The following is a 6,836-nucleotide window of genomic DNA, read 5'->3' on the forward strand; positions in this document are numbered from 1 at the left end:
ACTGCCCTTATCTATAAAACTGCTACCCCTGAGTCTTGAATAGAAAAGATAAACACCAGCTGCCAGTCTTCCGGTTGTACAACTAGAAGGTTTGGACAACAAGAATGCTTTTTCTGGATGGGTTCCATAGATGTTTTGTCCCTGAAGTCAGGAAGTACCTTGCCAGTAAGGGACTGCCTTTTAAAGTTCTCTTGACATTGAATGATGCCCCTGGCCATCCAGATCCTTATGAGTTCAAAACCAAAAGCCTTGAATTGATCTCCTTGTTCTCAAACATGATGTCTCTAATCCAGCCTCTAGATCAGGTAGCCATAAGGACCTCTAAGGCTCATTACACATGGTACACTATGGAAAGGATTGTCAATGCTGTGGAAGAGAACTCTGATAGAGAGAACATCATGAAAATCTGGAAGGATTACATCATTGAAGAAGCTGTCGTTGTTATGGAAAAAGCTATGAAAACCAAGCCCAATACAATGAATTCCTGCTGGAGAAAACTGTCCAGGTGTGCATGGCTTCACGGGATTTATAACAGAGCCAATCAAGGAAATCATGAAAGAGATTGTGGAGGTGGGACAAAAAAGGTGGTTGTGCAGGGGAGAAGGGTTTCAAGATACGGATCTTGGAGAAATTCAAGAACTAATCGATACCACACCAGAGGAATTAACAGAAGACAACCTGATACAGATGAGTGCTTCTGAACCTGTGCCAGACAATGAAGATGTAGAAGAAGCAGTACGAGAAAACAAATTGACATTAGGCAATTTAGCAGAAGAGTTCTGATTATTTAAGATTGCTTTTAGCTTCTTTTATGACACGGGCCCTTCTGTGATGCATACACTAAAACTAAAGCAAACTGTGGAAGAAGAATTGGTACTATATAGGCACATTTTTAGGGAAATCAAATAGCAAAAAAAAAAAAAAATAAAAAATTATCATGTATTGAGTTTCCATAAAGTTACACTAAGTATACCTGTGTCTCCTGACTCCCCTTCCGCCTCTTCCACCTTAGCCACCCCGAGACAACAAGACCAATCTCTCCTCTTCAGCCTACTCAACCTGAAGATGAGGACAGACTTTTATGATGATCCACTTAATCAATAGCAAATATATTTCTGTCATGATTTTCTTCATACCATTTCCTTTTCTCCAGCTTTCTTTATTGTAAGAATACAGTATATATTATCAATGAAATATATACATATATGCTTTTGAAGACTACCTAGACCTTTTATCAGCTTCATGACCCAGAAATGTTTTTCTCAAGGAACTCGGAGCCATTTCTTTAAAATGTAAACATCAAGTGAGGTAGCACCCCTATCTCCCAGTTTTTGTGGGAATGTAGAAACCTAACTTTGGTGGGCACCTTGCTCCAAATTGCAAAGCTTTTTCCTTTTATAAAGACACAATAATGTTTTTATTCTAGATAAAGCCAATTAAATAGCATAGACAGTCGCCTCAATTACGAGGTAAAGTTTGGGTGAAATATATGTGACAAACAATGCTGCCAAGTCTTCTTAGTTGAAGACTAGTCATTATTTATTTACTTGTAAACATGTAATTAGTGGATTGTATCTGCTTGGCTATATTAGGGGTTGAAATTCCTTTCTGTTTTTGTACTCGTAGTGAGTTACTTTGGATGTGCATCATGTTCTGGTTTAATGCTGATTCAAAAATAAAACATTCTTTCTCTACTACCATTGTGGAGAGGAATTCTGGGTTAGGAGAAGATTTTGTTTTTAATTATATTTCCCAAACAATTTTCCTGATGAGAACATGGAAATATCTGGTAGCTCTTGACATGAGCAGCAACTGACAGTCTGTAACCATAAAACAATCAGGTAGGAGACCCTGAATTATAAAAAGTCTTCCCTCTAGCAGTCCCTTTTTTGACACTACTACCTAGACAAGCCAACATGTCCAAATTCATTATGTTACTGTTAAATAAACATGGGTAATGTAGACTCTAAAATTTAATCAGGGTCATCATATAGTTGGAAAATATGGGAAGACAGGAATGTTGCCTTCGAGTTCCTCAAATAGTTAATATCTCTCTGTCACATTGGGATAGTTATGCACATGAGAATCCAGTCCTGTAGTGGTGGGAGGATGGTTCTTTTGATTTGGATAGATTAACACATTCTTGAAGGGGTTTCATCCTGAATGAATGAGTTGCTGGTATTTATGGGATAAATATTGTTCTAAGAGGACAGTTAAAAATGATTTAGGGCTGGCCAAAGTACAGTGGTGTTTACAACTAATTGATCATGACCAGTTATAGATTTCTTCGTTTCTTCTCCACTCCCTTTGTCTTACTTGACTGGCCTTAAAAAAGATTCAGATAGCCAGATGAGAAGGGAAAAGAGGGGAAATGCAAAAATCAAAGGTACTTTTTTTTTCCATGGAAACCTCCTCCTCCTTTCTCTGCTGTCCCTGCTCCCTCTGCTTCCCCTGCATGTCCTCATCCTTCCTTGCTTCTAACTGACTGTAGTGGCTCCCAGGAAAGGGGGAGCCACTTAAGGGGGAGCCATCATTAGATCTCTAAAAGATCTAATGATCTTTTAGAGAGGTGGCTCCCTTCAATAATATGTTTCCCTGTAAAGGGAGATGAAGGTATGACTTTCTACAACAACCTGCTCTATTTGAGGATACAAGCTTGTGTGTCTGGTGGCCTAGCCCTGAGTCTACTTTATGTTTTAGACCAGATTCCACTTCCAGGAGGTCTTATCTACACAACACACAACACACAGCTAGAAAGACAGAAATAATAGACAGGGTCATGGGATGACTGAGAACTTGGATAAAAGACTGTGCTATGGTTTGAATGTGTCCTCTAAATTTCATGTGTTGGAAACCTAATCTCCAAATTCATATGTTGATGGTATTTGGAGGTGGGGCCTTTGGGAGGTGATTAAAATTAGATAACTTCATCAGAGTGGGACCACCATGATGGGACTGGTGGCCTTATAAGAAGAGGAAGAGAGACCTGAGCTGACATGCTGTTACCCTCTTGCCATGTGATACCTTCCAGCATGTTATGACACAGCAGGAAGGCCCTCATCAGATGCTGGCACCTTGATATTGGACTTTCCAGTCTCCAGAATCATGAGGTAAATAAGCGTCTGTTCTTTACAGATTACTTAGTCTGTGGTATTCAATTATAGTAACAAAAAAGTAGGCTAAGACAGACTGTTTTCCATATGAAGGCAATAGAATGGAGAGTAGCTGCACTTTTCACTTGGAAAAAGACAGACAACCAAGGTATTAAACTTATGAATGTCAACACTGGAACTGAAGTGTAATTTACATTTTTATTGTCTCAATGTGAGGAAAACCCGACCTTCCTATTTGGATAGCCAGCAAAGCTGAGAAGTTACCCAGGACTCTTTTTTTTTTTTTTTTCTTTTTTTTGAGACGGAGTTTCGCTCTTGTTACCCAGGCTGGAGTGCAATGGCGCAATCTCGGCTCACCGCAAACTCCGCCTCCTAGGTTCAGGCAATTCTCCTGCCTTAGCCTCCTGAGTAGCTGGGATTACAGGCACGCGCCACCACGCCCAGCTAATTTTTTGTATTTTTAGTAGAGACGGGGTTTCACCATGTTGACCGGGATGGTCTCGATCTCTCGACCTTGTGATCCAGCTGCCTCGGCCTCCCAAAGTGCTGGGATTACAGGCTTGAGCCACCGCGCCCGGCCCTTACCCAGGACTCTTGGGTGGTTTAGATCCTTTTCTCACTCATTTAAACACTTCTCTTCCCTTTGCCCCAGAAATTTGCAGTACTACTATGCAGCATGTTTTCAGTTTAAAGCCCCACGTGTGGAGATGTGCACTGGCTACTACATGGAATTTTGTATCCTGAAGACTTTGATCCTTTGATGGAGCAAGGATGTTGGTGTTCATATTGGGGTATGGTGACCAAGAGAAGCTGACTATCCACCATCCCCCCAAATATGGATAATCTGAAGATAGAGGTTACTTGAATCCTTTCTTGTAAAGAGGAACTGGAAGACATTGCAGCTGTTGACTCATAAGACAGATGAGTCTGTCACTGATTTCCATCAGTGATTTGTTCAGATAGTCTAAAAAATTAATTGACATGAATCCAAGGTCATATAAAAATTGTCCTCTGTCTCTAACCACCTTTATTTTAGCTCTTTTACTGACTATCCAAACCCAAGTTAAAGAAAAGGTAGGATGGCAGAAGCAAACTATTACTCAAATCTTAGCAGCAGCTACTCAGTTTTGGGATAATCTAAGAATAAAAAAGAAAAGAAGAGATTAAAGTCTGCTGTGTTCTCTGCTTAGTTAGGACTTTTTACTGAAGGCAAAATGACCAATACAGAAAGGGAAGAAGGAAAGATGGAAGGCTGTATGTTGCTACTGCAAGAAGCGAGGGCAGTGGAAAAGGAACTGCCAAAGGACGCTCTGGGTGATGCAGCAACTACAAAGGTGAGAGAATTAGGAGAGCCGAGAACAAAACTTTCAGCTAGGAAATACTTGCCAAATGATTCAAAATTGATAAATTGAGGGAATCCCAAAGGTGGGAACTAGTGGACTATAATGTGTCAATAACTTTTCCCATCTGGTGACAGGTTAATACAGGTTATGGATATTTTGGGTCAGCCTTCTACTTGTCCCCTTTCCTCTGTAATTCCCATAGAGATAGGTCCTTTGACTGAGAAACATGTGTTCTTCATTTCTCCTGAATCACCTATAAACCTACTGGTGAAAAACCTGCTGTGCAACTTAATAGATACCATATTTTGTACTTTTGGGAAAGGGCACCTGATCTGGACACTATGTACTTCTGAAAGAAAAGAGGTATGGCAGAGAGTGGCCATATCTTTGGGTTAGGCAAAGATTCTTAGTTACAACACCAAAAGCAGGACCCATATGGAAAAAATAAACAAATTGAACTTCATAAAAAATGAAAAAAATATGCATTTCAAAATATTCCATTAAGGAAATGAGAAGACAAGCCACAGATTGGGAGAAATATTGGCAAATCATATTTCTGAAAAAGGAATTTTATCCAGAATACATTAAGAACTCTTACAACTTAATTATAATAATGATAATAATCAGACAACTGAATTTAAAAGCAAGCAGAAGACTTGGAGGAGCATTTAATCAAAGGGAATGACGATACTGGGTTAATTTGAGATACAAAAAATAGCTTAGCAGCTTTCCGCCATCTTTACGTGCTGCCACAATGTTGCGCATGAATGTCCTGGCTGATGCTCTCAAGAGCATCAGCAATGCCAAAAAGAGATGCAAACGCCAGGTGCTTATTAGGCCGTGCTCCAAAGTCATCGTCCGGTTTCTCACAGTGATGATGAAGCATGGTTACATTGGCGAATTTGAAATCATTGATGATCACAGAGCTGGGAAAATTGTTGTGAACCTCACAGGCAGGCTAAACAAGTGTGGTGTGATCAGCCCCAGATTTGATGTGCAGCTCAAAGATCTAGAAAAATGACAGAATAATCTGCTTCCATCCTGCCAGTTTGGTTTCATTGTACTGGCAACCTCAGCTGGCATCATGGACCATGAGGAAGCAAGATGAAAACACACAGGAGGGAAAATCCTGGGATTTTTTTTCTAGGGATGTAATACATATATTTACAAATAAAATGCCTCATGGACTATATATATATATATATATATACACATATATATATATATTTATATCTTACCAAAGATATATTTATATCTTTATATATTTATATTTATATATATTTATATCTTTATATATTTATATATTTATATCTTACCAAAGATATATTTATATCTTACCAAAAAGATGAGCCATGGCCACGTGTAAACACTATCCTTTGTTGAGAGCTCAATTAAACATAATAAAATCAGTTATAAAAAATTAGAAAAACATATAATCCTCATGCTTTGGAAGGCCGAGTTACGAGGATCAGTTGGGGTTTGGTGTTTGAGACCACTCTGGGAAACATAGTGAGACCTCGTCTCTACAAAAAATTTAAAAAAATTAACCGGGCCTGATGGCACATGCCTGTGGTCCTAGCAACTTGGGAAGGAGGCTGAGGTGGGAGGATCACCTGAACCTTGCAGTTTGAGGTTACAGTGAGCCATTACTACACCACTGCACTCAAGCCTGGGGAACAGAGTGAGACACCCTGTCTCTAAAAAAAAAAAAAAGAGAGAGGAAAAAGTAAAAGAATGGATTATTTATTTATTTATTATTTAATGTGTAATGTGTAATCTCCTTTATTTTTTTACTAATTTATTATACTTTAAGTTGTGGGGTACATGTGCAGATTGTGCAGGTTTGTTACATAGGTATACATGTGCCATAGTGGTGGTTTGCTGCATCCATCGCCCCGTAATCTACATTAGGTATTTCTTCTAATGCTATCCCTCCCCAATCCCCACACCCTGTGTTATTCCTCCCCAGCCCTCCACCCCCCAGGCCCTGATGTGTGAGTGTGATGCTCCCCTCCCTGTGTCTGTGTGTTCTCATTGTTCAACACTCATTTATGAGTGAGAACATGTGGTGTTTGGTTTTCTGTTCTTGTGTCAGTTTGCTGAGGATGATTGTTTCCAGCTTCATCCATGTCCCTGCAAAGGACATGAACTCACCCAAACAAAGGATACTTTAAAAGGGGCACTTACCCTGTAGGATTACATTTCCAGTAAACAATAAAGGTAAATTTGAAAAAGATGGGTAAGCTCTATATAGATTTGTACTGATTTTGGAGAAGTAAATTAATTTCTTGTCCCATTAACACCTGTAGTCCCTAATCCTGCAACTATTCTGATTCAGCATCGTTGTCTGAAAAAAAATTTTTTGTTGTTCTATATGTTC

The 6,836-nt window shown here is 39.3% G+C and overlaps 1 pseudogene; it reads left to right on the plus strand.

Moving 5' to 3' along the window:
• The first annotated feature begins 5,121 nt into the window (after window positions 1-5,121).
• Window positions 5,122-5,643, plus strand: LOC141579936 (small ribosomal subunit protein uS8-like; annotated as a pseudogene).
• Window positions 5,644-6,836: the final 1,193 nt, after the last annotated feature.

Source organism: Saimiri boliviensis, chromosome X (genome assembly GCF_048565385.1).
Source record: "Saimiri boliviensis isolate mSaiBol1 chromosome X, mSaiBol1.pri, whole genome shotgun sequence".
NCBI classification, from domain to species: domain Eukaryota; kingdom Metazoa; phylum Chordata; class Mammalia; order Primates; family Cebidae; genus Saimiri; species Saimiri boliviensis.